Below are 17,067 nucleotides of genomic sequence, written 5' to 3'. Positions count from 1 at the left end.
AAGAGATACCTCTGTAGTTGTTACAATCTTTTCTGTTTCCATATATAAAGTAAAACAATTTGTGACACACAAAAACTGGTGTCGTCTTGTATTATAATATACCTGTTCGTACATTTACGTAGAAAAACATTTGACTCAATTTATTAAAACGGCTGATATGGAAGGACTACAAAGCACTCTACTCCTTGTGGTGAGGACGCCGTTGCCATGGATTATAGAGCGTATATCAGGCGCCCTCTAGTCTGTGTAGCGAGGACGCCGTCGTCATGGTAGCAGTTGGTGTGTTCGTATGGTGTTATCTTTGCTCTCGCTTTATTTTCCCTTATTAAGAAAACATAATTACTGACAAACTTCAGAAATTCAAACTCCCATATAGCATTTCCCTCAAAAATACATATAATGAAAACAGTTACCAATAAAGGGTGACTTAATGACACTTCAAAATTAGTGCCAAGCTAAGAGCCAGTTACTTAACATGATAGAACCACTTACATAAAAAACTACAGCGGAAATACTGATCTTTAAAAAGGAATGTTCACGTGCTCAGACGTGTTAATAAAAGACTACTAGAAAGAGGAACTCAGCAGATGCTATGCAATTTAAAGTTTAGCCAGTTGCCAGTCGCTAATATTTAAGAAAACAGATTCGTATAAGAACAGGTTACATACAATATATATTTATATATCTACCAGCTTAACCCGACTTGGCGGAAGGAAGGTAAATACTAAACTTTGGGAGGCGGTATGTGAGCAACTCCCGGTAACGGCCAGGTTCTTGAACACTGCCGGGCCTAGACCTCGGACGACATTTCACTCCCCGCCAAGGCGCTGCCACAATCAAAGGTTTTTGCGAAAAGCAAAGATAGCTTAGCTCATCCACAATCGATCTCAACGATACACGAACAAAACAACACTGGCGTCAGTTCGCCACGGCTCACTTGGCCCATTTCTCACAAAGACATTCCAATAACTCTGAAACTTAGAAACACTCGGCAGAACCTTTGACTCGATATATGGGTAAGCGTGTAAAGGAACACGTTACACTACTTGACAAATTCGCAACTTTGACCTGAAGCATTTTACACATGGACAACTGTATTAATAGAGTGCATGCTTTGAAAACGCCAACATAAAATCATTTGATTACAAAAAACACAGAGCACTAGTAAAACTTCAAAGAAAACTTTCAAATAATGGCCACCATTTAACTAGACCAACTGAACTCTTACACACCATGTTAAAGTTTGACTACGGAAGTCCCACCATAATAATAAAATTTAAATGCCTCTGAGTGTGTCGGTCAACAAAACATAATTACGATCACTTACATCATATGACGTACACAATACAAAGGAGCGGGTTCCACCGCTTCTCTTCAAATTTTGTTCCCAGTGAAGTCACAGAACTTGTATCTCCAAGCTGCCCGTGTCGCCAAAACCCCGGGCAACTCCACACCACAAAATATGTATAACGGTCATCAGGTCGTTCGGCAGCCGTTGACACTCGTCTCCCAGCGAATGTCACGAGATCTCGAGGATTACCCATCGAAGGCTAACAACCCAAATCCCTTCGCCCGCCAACCCGGAAGATAAGACACGCGAAAAGCAAAGATAGCTTAGCTCAACCACAATCGATCTCGACGATACACGAACAAAACAACAGCGGCGCCAGCTCGCCACGGCTCACTTGGCTCATTTCTCTAATTCCTGTCGAACTGAAGAACAGAAATGCCTAATAACCATTACGAATACCAAATCTTAGAGCCTATATCACTATTGCAACAAATGAGAAATATTTACCTTTTCTATTATACCTACACCAACGGATGGCTTGGGCCTCTCTGACTTTTAGAAGAGCAACTGTCTCATAAATACAGTACCAATGCCGCCAAAACATGCACTGCCATACTAACAGCTACACACAAATTTCAAACGAAGGTAGAAGGGAGAAAGGCTCAGTAGCGTCGTCTCTTGTTATTTGGCGGCCTTCTTTATTTCCTTGCACGTCTGACAGACCCATCCCATCTGACACACGCCTAGAATGGCAGTTTAGTATTGTAGATTTGTATAATAATTATGTATAATAATTATGTGTTATTTATGGTTGGTTGTTTATGGAAATAGAGCAAGCGAATAACTGCAGTTACTTGGGAAGTGTAATAATGGATTATATGTATTACTCAACAGAAATTAGGAAAAGAATTGCAATTGTAAAAGAAGGATTCAAAAGGAAACATAAATTACTTTGTGGACCTCTAAACAAAGATCTGAGGAAAAGACTTACCAAATGTTACATCTGGAGCATTGCACTACATGGTGCGGAGACCTGGACATTGATGAAAGAAGATTGGAAGCACTAGAGATGTGGATATGGAGAAGGATTGGAAGACCGAGTAAGGAATGAAGAAGTATTAAGAAGAGTTGGAGAAGAAAGAAATATGCTGAAAGTTATCAAAAAGAGAAAACGGAACTGGATTTGACATTGTCTGAGGAGGGACTGTTTATTGAAGGAAGGAATAGAAGGAATGGTGGAGGGAAAAAGGGGAAGAGGAAAAAGAAGATATCAAATGCTGGACAATATAAAATGATAACATTCAAAAATGAAAAGAGTGGCTGTGGACAGACAAAAGCAGAAGAGGCTTAACAAATGACAAGACCTGCAGTAAGGCAGAATACCATACTACTATGGCTGCTCAAAGCATAAAAATACGTAAAGACTTACTACAGGTTACGTGAAGATTTTAGAGACTTTGACACGTCGAGCCACGATATTTGGTAACGGCAGCAGTCGAACAAGGAGAACCGGCACGTGTGTCTACATTGGTCAATTTCTGCCCAACGTGAAAAGCAGAGATCAATGACCGAAGAGTCAGTGGCCGTCCTAGAAACTTAGCGACATTGGCAAAAACACCGAACAAATACCTCCGACAAACGGGCGTGTGGGGGTCCTTTGAGCAGGTCCTTCGAGGGGCGAAAGAATACACGAAGAACCGTCGCGTGGACGGACAGACCGATGGTTGTATGCTAACGGGGACCTACAAACGACGGAGAGGCTCCGTCCTCGCTGCAGCCGCAGTGGTCCACAACCCCACACCGATTACCGCAGTCCACTTCACCCCTCCCCTGCCCCACACCGAACCCAGGGTTACTGTGCGGTTCGGCCCCCGGTGGACCCTCCCAGGGAACATCTCACACCAGACGAGTGTAAACCCTATGTTTGAGTGGCAGAGTAATGGTGATGCACGCCTACGTGGAGAACTTGTTTGCGCAGCAATCGCCGACTTGGTGTAGCTGAGACGGAATAAGGGGAACCAGCCCACATTCGCAGAGGCAGGTGGAAAACCGCCTAAAAGCCATCCACAGTCTGGCCGGCTCACCGGACCTCGACACAAGTCCACCGTGCCGGGGACCAGGCTCTCATACCCACTCCGGAAAGCCGTGCGTTAAGACTGCTCGGCTAACTGCGTGTGCAGACCGAAGGTTAGTCAGCGAACGTTATACTTCGCTATAACGACTTAGCCGCTACTCCTGTTCGACAGTAGAAGATGCCGGTACCGCGCCAACAGGTCAACGCAGAAGGTGCTACCCAGATGTCAGCAGAAAGAACGTGTGGTACTTACCCAGGGGGTTGGTGAGGACGAAGGGACTGCGGCCTCACCTGTGAACCTAGAGGTTGATGAACTCCGCCAGAAGACGCCGAACGTGAGGGTCGCTGGTTCGATTCCGGTACGGTACCATAGCTGCTTGTTAAGAATGCAATGAGCGAACTCACAAGGAGAAGACCGCGCCGCCGCCACAATGGGTCACGGGTACAGCACTGAATGGAAGAATACGCAGCATGGCGCTCCGCTGCAACACGAGCCATCGTCGCATCAGCGGTCACCGGAACCTGCACGCTATGACTCCGCCGCTCCGCAGCCGCGGGGAATTGAGTGAGTTAAAACACATTGTATCACTCTGTTTGTTTAAAGGGTCTTATGTCTCAGTAAATGACTGTTAGTGGAACCACCAATGTTTCACACTTATGCTCTGCGCCAAGGAAAGAGTCCATTCCACCGCCCACAAAGTGTAGTTTTTCCTCCCGCGATCCCTGACAAAATACAGGGTTTGTATAGAAAGTAATGAGACTGAGCTTGTGAATCAAAATTTATTGTAGATATCGCTACAACCGTTTAGTATTCTTCGACGTATGACCCCTGAGAGTCAACATGCAAGATTTCCAAGCTTCAAACGCTGCAGCGAACGCGGAGTCCGGGATGGCCTTCGAAGCTTGAGCTCCCTCAGGGTCCCATGACGGTGTCCTTTCAGGGAAGCTTTTAGCTTTGGGAACAAAAGAAAATTTGGCGGGGCCACACCGGGACTGTAGGAGGGATGGGGAATCAATGGAATCCCTTTCTTGGCCATGTAATTGGCCACCATGAAGCAGGTCACGTTGCAGCTTCCAGTCATGGCTGGCCTCACGCGATGGACCCTAGCTTTCTGTCTCTTGAGCTCTTAGCAATAAAAAGCACCGTTGACAGGTCGGGCTTGTGGCAAAAACTCGTGATGAACCACGCCCCTGATGTCGAAAAACACAATCAGCATGGCTTTCACGCTCGATTTGCTCATGTGAGCCTTTTTTGGACGTGGGGACGCCGCGATGTGCCATACGGCACTCCTGGGCTCTGTCTCCAGGTGGTACTGAAACACCTAGTTTTCGTCTCCGGTGATAACGTTATCTAAATATTCCGGATCAGCTTCAAGGCTCTGCAGATTGTCTTGGCAGGCGCCCACACGTGCTTGCTTCTGAATGTGTGACAAAATCTTCGGGACTATCTTGGCGCAGATCTTCCTCATCGACAATTCTTTGGTGATGATGTTGTGTCTGAGGCCATCTGCTATCATCCTGACACTCATCCAACGATCGGTGTTCAATAAAACGCGCATACGGTCGATGTTTTCGTCAGTTTTGCTTGTTGATGGGCGACCAGAGCAGTCCTCCTTCTCTACGCTGTCCCGGCCCTCTTTGAAGCTCTTCACCCACCTGAAAACTTCGGGTTTCGACAGGCAATCATCGCCATAGGCTTGCCGACACATATCCAACGTATACTCGATTTTCCTAGTTTCACACAAAACTTGATGGCCTAACGTTGCTCGATCGTGTGCGGCGTGTTGAGACGTGTCCATTCAATCCACGATGCTGCTGAGACAAGAGCCCGCAGCCGACTGCCACGCCGAGCGTTTTCAGCCAGACCGCCCCCCCCCCCCCCCCCACCAGCACCACCGCCATCACCACCATGTAACGTTCCCTGGCAGCACACACACACTATTAATAAAATGAAATGACATGTAATTGTACTATGTACGCCGCTATGAAGCAATTTCTATGTACTGTAATTGTTTAACAAAAAACATTATTTAATTTTGTATAAAGGACGTACGCTATTATTGTGATATTTTCTGTAATAATATTCTCGATGTATTTATGATTGTAATATTTCTATACTCATAATGTAATTACGAAATATGTTAATATCTGCGATGAAATAATGTAAAATATAGCCACAGAGGAAAATAATGATGTAAGATTACAAAGAGATATTAAAAATCAGCAGTAGTACAAAAAGCATTACATAATATGCATTCTTTGTCGTCTTCCTCGAGAGCTGAGAGCAGGCCCCCACAACCGCTCGAGTGGTCGACTGTGAAGAGCGGACAAATTGAATAGCTGGGCGGCGGCCATTAGAGTGGTAAACTGACGCGCTGAGTTCTAATGTTTATACATCGCTTTTGGTTATAAAATGCCTTCCCTTGAGTTAGGTCACAAAGATAATGCCTTATTTAAATACGTTACTACAATATACTTTTTAATTTATGAACAAACAGCAACTAGTCACTGTTTATGAATTTATCTTACGTACTACATGGAATCTGCCGTAGCTAAAAGTTATGTACTCGACCCTTAGCATTTTTCGTAGTTAAATTTACGATAGATGTACGCAAAATGCATCAAAATACTCGAAGATTTGCCCACTATATTAATAGATATTTTTTGACTCTATCTTGCTTTAGATTTTACGACGAGAAGTGCGTTATATATGGCATAGTGCTTTGGCAACTCACGACCAAATTATCAAGTTTCAACCTAACCTAGACCATGGAAACACAACCGATCAGCCAACTTTCTTCAAAATGATCAGAACATATAAAATGGTATTCTGTCGGTCGGAAATCTTGCCTCCTGACAGCGTGAAACCATTTTTGTAACAGCTGTGGTTTTGAGAAAGGAAACCTGCAAATAGATGCACAGACATTGTGATAATACCGTGTTACAAAGACATTTATTAAGCAAGTGCACTGACATACAAAACAACTTAAAATATCCACATACCTGTGAAATGTAATATTCGTTCCTTTATCGAATTTATTTGTACAATTAATCGCTGCACAGCTCTTCACCATTGTACTTCTTTTGATTGGAACGTACAGACAGTAGAATTACGTGTAAAAAATATACAACGTTGAATCAGGGTCTTCATAAACAACAATACTACACAACACATCAGACTACAACCACTATAATGGCGTCCAGGCGAACGTTCAAATTATCCCGCGATTGCAGCGCCATAACTGAGTCTAGTTATATTTTTACAAGGTCTTTGGCTGAGAGAGAGAGGAACCTGTGACGTAGCATTATATGAATGAGTAGACTTCTTTTGTCTGTATATATCTTTAGCCGCCATTAGAGGAGAAATTATAAAGGTGTGTAATTTTAATAATTGTTATGGTCTAAATACATTATAATTTATCAAAATTGTGTATTACTAATGTAAATTAGCATGCCCATGTCATCTATAATATTTCTTTAAAGAATTTCCAGCATTTTTAGCGATTATCGTTGGTGTTGCTGGGCTGTGCCGCGACCGAGCGATTTGCAGCGGCGGCACATTTAAAAAATTGTTCCGCTATAAAATTAACCAAACCCGTAAATCGGGAGCAGGTAAAATTAGCAGTGAATTACGAAATATGTTTCTTTTACAGCGATCCAGGGGCTGACGGAATTTATTACTGGTTTTGCATTTGTGCATTCATAGGCGGATAATTAACGTTGAAGTTGTTAATCTGTTGGTTCTTTCAATTTCTAAAGCAAATAACTTAAACGTATAGTGAAGTGTGTTTTGTCGATGATAATTAAACGTTCAGGTCGGCTTGGCAATATTTAACCATTTTATGCTAACAGAGACAGTCTTGTGTTCCATAGTTAAGCCGGGAAAGAATTCAGTAAATATTTAAAAAACCACTGCATTTAGAAAGTGTGTGCCAAGGCCGAAATACGTAAAAAATTTAATTTATACAATTTTCAAAGTCATAAATGTTATTAATCAGTTTGTATGAATTCATCAGCATGAGAGGGTTGCTAAGATTCACGTAATTTTAAATGTGCTTAATTCTGTCTAAATGAATTTTTATTACCACACGTAAATAAGGGGTTCTACAACAAAGTTCGTACTGAAAGAGTAAATAACAAAAATATTTAAAGCCATTTCTTCCCCATTTTCATCCATTCACATTTTTACATAATAATTTTTTTTTCTCATTAAACTGGCGCCCAACGTGGGGCTCGAATAAGCAGTGGCCACAAAATACCCATGAGGTAATTAGGGAATTATTGTAGTCGAACTTTGTTGGAGAACAATTAATAATTTTTTCATGTATTGTATGTATTGCCTAACCAATATTGTGTGGTAATACCTGTATATGATTTTTTGCATGAGAACACTATATACCCAGAGGCAAGCTGAAGAAGAGAGCACATTATATCAAAAAATTAATTACCTACCACAATACCAGGGGGCAGCTGCACCCAAGATAGATCACCAAAGGTAAAGCTACAGTGTAGTTGTCCTGTGGGTATTAAAGTAGCCTCAGTGCGGTGTTCTCGGATCATTAGTGGCGTGCTTGTTGTTAGTGTTCTTTTTTTTAAATAACAGGACATTTGAGTAGTTAGTCATCGTAGTATATAATAAGTGTGTTTCAACAAATGACCATTTCTTGTGTGACTATGTCAGTGAAACCTGAGTGTTAGGATATTTAGTTCAGATTTTGTTTCTTTTGTTGACTATGGTTAGATTGCGTAGTCAGAAAAATATAAACATGGATAATGAACAACAGTTACCAAGCAGTGATACCGAGTTAGAAAGTGGGGCACAAGGTAATGTTAGTGGCGTAGTTCAGGAAGTACAATGTGAGAATCTGGGGGCAGAAGGGCAAGAAATGTTGCCACTGCCAGCCAGTGATTCAGTTGAAAGTAAAAATACTGTGCCACCCACAAGCACTAGACACAGACCAGAGAGTGGTGAGGTGTCAGAAGCGCAACCATTAAGAGCTATGTTCGAGCGCATGCTCAATTTCCAAGCTACGTTTATGCATGAACAAGCAGAGCGTGATCGATGCCAGCATGAGAGAGATTTGCAGTTAATGCAATCTTTGGAAGCTATGCGAAGTGAGATTGTTAGTTTGAGACAAAACTATGAAACCATACCCAAAGCGGTGCAAGAACTGAGCGAAAGAGTAGATAATATCCAGGTCGCTAACGCCAGTATCGTAGATGAAATCAGTGTACTGGCTAACAGGATGGAAAAATTAGAAATTGACACAAATCAAGCAATAGAGCAGAAAATGTCCTAACTGGCGAACAAAACTGAAAAGGAATTTACGAATCAGTTTCCCTCCCCCCCCCCCCCCCCTCTCCGTATCCCCCCAGCGAAAGCATGTTGCGAAGTACAATCGCGTCAGCAAAAAACCAGTCTCATTACTTTTTATACAAACCCTGTAATGACCTTTTCTCCCCTCTTTCACTGACGCTCAGTATCTAGTATCACTAAGCCATGACCCACTACAGTGACGCTACCGTGACAACAGAGATCTCTTGGCGCCTCCAGCAGTTGAGGGTCCCTAAATATGCTGGAACTAGACGCCTGTCGTCCAGATTAGCGGAGTATTTTTCCCACTACCCCAAAACCTCCACCTGGCTAGCCGCGCAGACTATCGCTTTGCTTCCCGAGCGGGAAGGAGTGCCAACCCCCGGCATGAATCCCCCTGGAGGGTTAGTGTCGAGGTCCAGTGTGGTTTTCCATCTGCCTTGGCGAATGTGGGCTGGTTCCCCTTATTCTGCCTCAGTTACACTATGTCAGCGATTGCTGTGTAAACACTCTCTGCTCATAAGTGTACACCATAATTACTCTACCAGGCAAACATTTGGGGTTACGAGTTGTGAGGTTGTGAACCACTGAGGGCTACAGCAGGATGAAGCCTCTCCATCGCTTCCAGGTCGCTGCTTTAGTACACAATACACACACCCTAAAAGCTTTACTCCTCAAGCGGTTTGCATCTGTTATTTCATAGATCAGAACGTATTAGCGAGTTATCACACCCATATGTACAGACAACATCACAGACCTGCATCCTGTGACTCCTTGACAGAATTGGTAGCCCTTTCGCACAGATGACAGCAGAACTTCTTATTTTGTTCACCATGGTGGAAGGAACGGGCAGGGTTTCCGCAAATACCCTCAATTGAAACGTGTAGTGGAATTTTCTGATGGACATCAGATTAGCCATTCACTGTAGAAATCATTTATTGCACAACTGTAGTTTCTGTCTGTGGTTCATCTTCAAGTGGTACTTGTATACATATACCGCTTGACGTCTTGAGACGTGTACGTGTATAAATTCTAACATGTTTTGAAGCAAAATCTTTTGTGTTACCACTTGAAATCTGCAGTATTAAAATAAATAGTTTGTACAGTGTACGGCGAAAATGATGTCCTTTAGAAAATTCTGCATGACTGAACCGCGACGATGAGAAGTTAATCAGCACAGTGGAATGTTTGAAGATTCCATTCCGCTGCGTCCACTGTGAATTGAACTTAATTGTGCCCCTCTGTTTATTCATCTTGAGGTGTTAAGCTGGCCAATTTGAATACTTCGGACGAACGTTAGTGGTAAATTGCCGTTTGTGACTACAGCGTCTTAAAGTGTTTTTTTCTTCTTTTTAATTATATTCGACGGAGCACCTCGGTGAGTTATTAATAACGACAGAGCAACACGAGGTCCCTAAACTTTTGAGCGGCTACACATCCCTAGCCGGGATTCCACGCTGCTTTACAAGTCGTAAAAACAGTTGCAGCTCGCTGAGTAACGGCTGCCGCGGGCGCGTGTATCAATCCGGCGAGTGTGTGCGTGCGGCTGGTCGAGACGCGGGTCGAACAGGCCGCAGGTAAGGCGCCGGGCAGAGGCGCCCTGCCGACGGCGGGGAACCCCCGCCGCGCGGCCACCCGGCGGCCATGTTGGCGGCCCGCGGAGGTGTCGCCGCGCCGTGGCGGGTGGCCGAACCGGCCGCGCCGCGCCTGACGCACGACCCGCCGCGGCCGTAAAGCAAGCGGGACCGTCCGAACGCGCGCCACGGAATTATGCTTTAATTGACAAAACACTTGTAACGGAAACCGCTTTCCGGGGAACGCGCGTCGAGGGGGCGCGCTTTAATGAGTTTCTGAAACGGACAACAGCCGCTTTCGGAAAATATCAGCGCCGTGAGAAAGAGTGGTGATAGGCATCGGTTGCGGCGGGCGGTCGGGCAGAAAAAGTCGCCCCCCGGGCTCGTACGTCGCGGCAGGGGGCGCGCGCGGTCAACGACTCCCGGCCAGCCGGCCTCGCGCTTGCGCCGTGGGACCGCCGCTAGCTGGGTCCTCTCCGCGATCCGTCCGCGACGGCGAGATAACGCTGCTGGCGTTTCTATCACCGCCGGGTTTCGGCAGCGCCAGCTCTCCCCGAGTGCTGGAAACAGCACGCGAGGTGATACACACCGGTTAACAACCAGTTCCCACTGCCATCTATTTATGACGCTGTTTTCTTCATCTTATATCCAACTGTAGCGACACACGAGGCAATAGCTCGCTCTCTCCCTCTCTCTCTCTCTCTCTCCTTATTGCTCCAGCCTACATCTACATCTACATTTATACTCCGCAAGCCACCCAACGGTGTGTGGCGGAGGGCACTTTACGTGCCACTGTCATTACCTCCCTTTTCTGTTCCAGTCGCGTATGGTTCGCGGGAAGAACGACTGTCTGAAAGCCTCCGTGCGCGCTCGAATCTCTCTAATTTTACATTCGTGATCTCCTCGGGAGGTATAAGTAGGGGGAAGCAATATATTCGATACCTCATCCAGAAACGCACCCTCTCGAAACCTGGACAGCAAGCTACACCGCGATGCAGAGCGCCTCTCTTGCAGAGTCTGGCACTTGAGTTTGTTAAACATCTCCGTAACGCTATCACGCTTACCAAATAACCCTGTGACGAAACGCGCCGCTCTTCTTTGGATCTTCTCTATTTCCTCCGTCAACCCGATCTGGTACGGATCCCACACTGATGAGCAATACTCAAGTATAGGTCGAAAGAGTGTTTTGTAAGCCACCTCGTTTGTTGATGGACTACATTTTCTAAGCACTCTCCCAATGAATCTCAACCTGGTACCCCCCTTACCAACAATTAATTTTATATGATCATTCCACTTCAAATCGTTCCGCACGCATACTCCCAGATATTTTACAGGAGTAACTGCTACCAGTGTTTGTTCCGCTATCATATAATCATACAATAAAGGATCCTTCTTTCTATTTATTTCGCAATACATTACATTTGTCTATGTTAAGGGTCAGTTGCCACTCCCTGCACCAAATGCCTATCCGCTGCAGATCTTCCTGCATTTCGCTGCAGTTTTCTAATGCTGCAACTTCTCTGTGTACTACAGCATCATCCGCGAAAAGCCGCATGGAAATTCCGACACTATCTACTAGGTCATTTGTATATATTGTGAAAAGCAATGGTCCCATAACACTTCCCTGCGGCACGCCAGAGGTTACGTTAACGTCTGTACACGTCTCTCCATTGATAACAACATGCTGTCTTCTGTTTGCTAAAAACTCTTCAATCCAGCAACACAGCTGGTCTGATATTCCGTAGGCTCTTACTTTGTTTATCAGGCGACAGTGCGGAACTGTATCGAACGCCTTCCGGAAGTCAAGGAAAATAGCATCTACCTGTGAGCCTGTATCTAATATTTTCTGGGTCTCATGAACAAATACAGCGAGTTGGGTCTCACACGATCGCTGTTTCCGAAATCCATGTTGATTCCTACAGACTAGATTCTGGGTTTCCAAAAACAACATGATACGCGAGCAAAAAACATGTTCTAAAATTCTACAACACATCGACGTCAGAGATATAGGTCTATAGTTGTGCGCATCTGCTCGACGACCCTTCTTGAAGACTGGGACTACCTGTGCTCTTTTCCAATCATTTGGAACCTTCCGTTTCTCTAGAGACTTGCGGTACACGGCTGTTAGAAGGGGGGCAAGTTCTTTCGCGTACTCTGTGTAGAATCGAATTGGTATCCCGTCAGGTCCAGTGGACTTTCCTCTGTTGAGTGATTCCAGTTGCTTTCCTATTCCTTGGACACTTATGGACCACTGCGTTGTGGCGGAGGTCTCTTTCAAAACCGGCGCCAGGGCAACTGTGATGCAACACGGGCCATAGGTGACAAGGGTGAACTACGGTTAGATTGTGCAGCTGTGTACAGGCCAACACACATGAAACTGTTGAGCGACTGCCCAGATATATGATTAATTTGGTCTTAACTGTTGTGAAAACAAGACGTTATAGCGTCCCCAGCGAAATAATAATAATAAAAGACTTAAAAGGCAGTATTTATAAAGAAGAGACATTTAAAAATTGGGTAATATACATTTACTCATTTATCCGTATTGTAATAATTTCTCTGTGTAAGTTTCGAGGGCAAAGAAATATAACAAAATGATCTAAAGAGACGACAAGATACGCTCTTTTGTTAATTTTTTAGTCGTCTTCTCTTCTCCTCTTGTCTTGATTGCGTGTATAGCCTATCGGTAAACTGAAGAGCGAGCGCGCTAGTCCCCACTCTGCCCACCCTGCCACGTCACAGGGCGCTTCTACAGGCTGTTCCACAACGTAGTACAGTTCCTGCCGCGGCGCGCGCTTTAAATCTGTGACGACGCAGTGTACAGATACGTCCCGTCTGCGTTTATTTTTATACAAATGCGTTGAGAGTATAAGGAAAACAAAAGACGATAGCTTCTTGGAAACAAAACATTGTAGAGTATTATTAACATAAGAACGGAAGTCAGGATTCTACTACAAACATAGATCCGAATGCCTGTACATGTGAATGTATGTTCCTCTATTCGTAAGACGAACCAGATATAGTACAGTCAGTCTGTAGAATTTAAGACTTGTTCTTATTTTGTGTTTCTACTAAGAGGTAGAAGTTTTCTTTGAAGGGCTGAATTAAAACTTAACAATTCTTGCAACACGAAGAGTGTTTAAAAAGTAACCAGAAATTTATAATTACGTGTGTTGTATTAGTTCGATTCGCACTGCCTTTTTTGTCATGGTCTTCGAAAACATGTCTGAAAAGTATTTCCAGGTAAATCCCATTTCACGCAATGTCTTGTGTAAAACATCTTTCTGCAACGAAAATGTATTTTTTGTTTCACGCCAGTGAGTAATTTCCGTAATGTGGGCATTATTTTTTAGTTCATGTAAAAGTCCTCCATCGTTTGCCGAATGACCGATTTTGTGAAACTGTCTATAACGATGGGTTTCCTCCCTAAATTATTAGTTTTTCTTCGCGGCGATTCCAATAAACCATGCGCCTTGTTTTTCGCGTTCCTTCCTTATGCGTCCTATTTTGGCGAGGATGACGTTTGCATAAACTGCAGCCCTTTGATTGGGACTGGTAATATTAGCCAACAGTTCTTTTTGTGTACCCTCCTTAACACAAGCTGTAACAACGTTAGAGACGATCGAACGCTCGTTCTGCGCAAATATCTCCTTCGTATTCTGCACATTTTCTTGCAATGCAGGACGATTATCCATCACTTCCGGATACTGAAGTATATCAGTGAGTACACAAAGTCAACTGATTGAGATTGGCAACTAAGATCTCACGAACAGAAACGACGTATATCACTGCACGCCGAACTACACCGCTAGCAGGGTAACAGGTAACTGATTGTGGGTTGCCCTGTAGGCCAGTGGCAGGGTTCTTCCGGGAAACGCCACTTCCCCCACCAAAGGTGCAGCTCGCTCTTGAGTTGACAGACAGACTTTAGACGGACATCTTGCGTGTGCTGGCAAATGTAAGCATATTTGTACTAATTAAGCAGATAATATATTGATTTAATATTATTGTTCACTTTTAATTTGTAAGAGGTGATCCCGATTTCATGTCCGCCTTCCTTGAATTAACCTGCATTCGAGTAATTTACAGTTCAACAATCGCAGCGGCCGATGCAGCCAACGACGCCATTACGCGGCGATATTAACTTATGAAAAATTAGCGGAAGCGAAAAACTCGCCCGCTATTAACATAATATTGATTTTTCTCCACAGCCGCCCGACGCTGCAGAAAATACGTAGCTTTAAGATTCTTATTGTCAGTGCAACATCCGAGAGCCAGAGCCAGGACTCTGACTACAGTGCAGTGGTTAACGGAGGTAAGAAGAAATACTCTCGAGCGTGTGTGGGCCGCAATTGTAATTAAATACTAAAGATTTTTTGCCTTAAAATGAACTGACTAGCCGAGGAAATTAATATGAAAAGTTTATTTCTTTCTTCAACTTATATGTTCATCCTTTAGGATTCAGCGAGTCTAACATTCATTAACGTAACAAATAATTTAAGATTAATTATGTTAAAAAGGAGAACCTCACAAAAGCATTTAATCGTAAATCACCACGTACGTCGGCAACAAACAATAATAATAATAATATATTAAATTACGACGGCCGACGGACGTGAGAACGTGTTTGATAGATATTATCTATCGTGTAACTGCTGGATTGTTGCAAGGCGCAGTATTCGAATTCGGGTTAATTCGAAAATTTCCATGAAATGCTACGACAATAATACTAGCGGAAGGAGATTTGTAACTGAGTTTGAACAACTTTCAGAATATAATTCGCCTTTCTTGCGAAAAAAGGTAATTAATGTCACCTATTTTAAGACTGAGTCAAATCCATTCTCGATATGCTGCTAAGGTCTATAGAGATTCGTAATCTATGGACACCGATTTGTTCGGTTATTCAGTTTACAATTCAAAGATTTATTTATTTACTTTGTAACAGATTAACTGCCACTTCAAAAATTATCCCTTTCAAAAGGTAATTCATTAGGTACCTCTTGACTCAAGACGCACAGTAATTTATCTTCTTATGTAGTGTAACTTGTACTATAATTGTTATTAATATATGTGTTATACTTTGTTCTATGTACTTGTGGTGGAGCTAGAACTAGCAGCCAGGTTCATCCCTGATGAATTTCTCCTCATTGGAGAACTACGGGCGGCCAGGCACTTCAGTCTGGATCCGCGCGACCGCTACGGTCGCAGGTTCGAATCCTGCCTCGGGCATGGGTGTTAGTTAGGTTTAAGTGGTTCTGAGTTCTAGGGGACGGATGACCTCAGCTGTTAAGTCCCATAGTGCTCAGACCCATTTGGACCATTTTGAAGAACTACGTACATGCAGGAAAATTTAATATTCTCAAGCTACTACGCCTCTGTGCCAAATGACTCAAGTAGATCTCAAACCACCGCAGAATGTAGTATGTATTACTCGCGCAAACAGAGTTGACACTCGGCTCGCTGGCTGATTGGAACGACTGTAAATGGGAAATGCCTTTACAGTCGCTCCCACCAGCCACCGCGCCGAGTATCAACTTTGCTTGCACGAGTTAGAGTAGTATTAACAAGCGCTTGCTGTACAACACTCTCCAGGAACTTTTGTTCCTCGTAAGGTGATTAGATCAAGAGTGTTCTTCATAGGAGAGTGATATTATTAGGAAGATTATCGATTTGAGATTTAGTTTTTGGGTTACGGTCAAGACTACATCACACTATAAGATGCAGCGTGAACACAGTTAAACGTTAATTCAGTCTGTTAGTGAGAATTTCGAAGTGGGAGATACAGCGTCCTAAACCCCTGTTGTAATGGATCATCTTGCAGAGCTTTAGAACCAGTTAAAACGTTTATCTCCTACACCTGCAAACGTCTCTACCAAATTACCTAATTTTGAAACTACACTACTGGCCACTAAAACTGCTACACCACGAAGATGACGTGTTACAGACGCGAAATTTAACTTACAGGAAGAAGATGCTGTGATATGCAAATGATTAGCTTTTCAGAGCATTCACACAAGGTTGGCGTCGGTGGCAACACCTACAACGTGCTCACATGAGGAAAGTTTCCAACCGATTTCTCATACACAAACAGCAGTTGACCGGCGTTGCCTGGTGAAACGTTGTTGTGATGCCTAGTGTAAGGAGTACACATGCGTACCATCACGTTTCCCACTTTGATAAAGGTCGGATTGTAGCCTATCGCGATTGCGGTTTATCGTATCGCGACATTGCTGCTCGCGTTGGTCGAGATCCAATGACTGTTAGCAGAATATGGAATCGGTGGCTTCAGGAGGGTAATACGGAACGGCGTTCTGGATCGTAACGGCCACGTATCACTAACAAACGAGATGACAGACATCTTATCCGCATGGCTGTAACGGATCGTGCAGCCACGTGTCTATCCGTGAGTTAACAGATGGGGACGTTTGCAAGACAACAACCTTCAGCAGGAATAGTTCGACGACGTTTGCAGCAGCATGGATTATCAGCTCGGAGACCGTCGCTGCGGTTACCCTTGACGCTGCATCACAGACAGGAGTGCCTGCGATGGTGTACTCAAACACGAACCTGGGTGCACAAATGGATCCAAGGTTTTGTCTACAGAATCGTGATGGTCGCATCCGTGTTTGGCGACATCGCGGTGAACGCACGCTGGAAGCGGGTATTCGTTATCGCCATAGTGGCGTATCACCCGGCGTGATGTTACGGCGTGCCATTGGTTACACGTTTCGGTCACCTCTTGTTCGCATTGACGGCACTTTGAACAGTGGACGTAACATTTCAGATGTGGCTCTACCCTTCATTCGGATCCCTG

The sequence above is a fragment of the Schistocerca cancellata genome, chromosome 10, assembly GCF_023864275.1.
Source record: "Schistocerca cancellata isolate TAMUIC-IGC-003103 chromosome 10, iqSchCanc2.1, whole genome shotgun sequence".
Taxonomy (NCBI): Eukaryota; Metazoa; Arthropoda; class Insecta; order Orthoptera; family Acrididae; genus Schistocerca; species Schistocerca cancellata.
The sequence above is the reverse complement of the archived record's forward strand: the minus strand, read 5'-3'. Positions refer to the sequence as shown.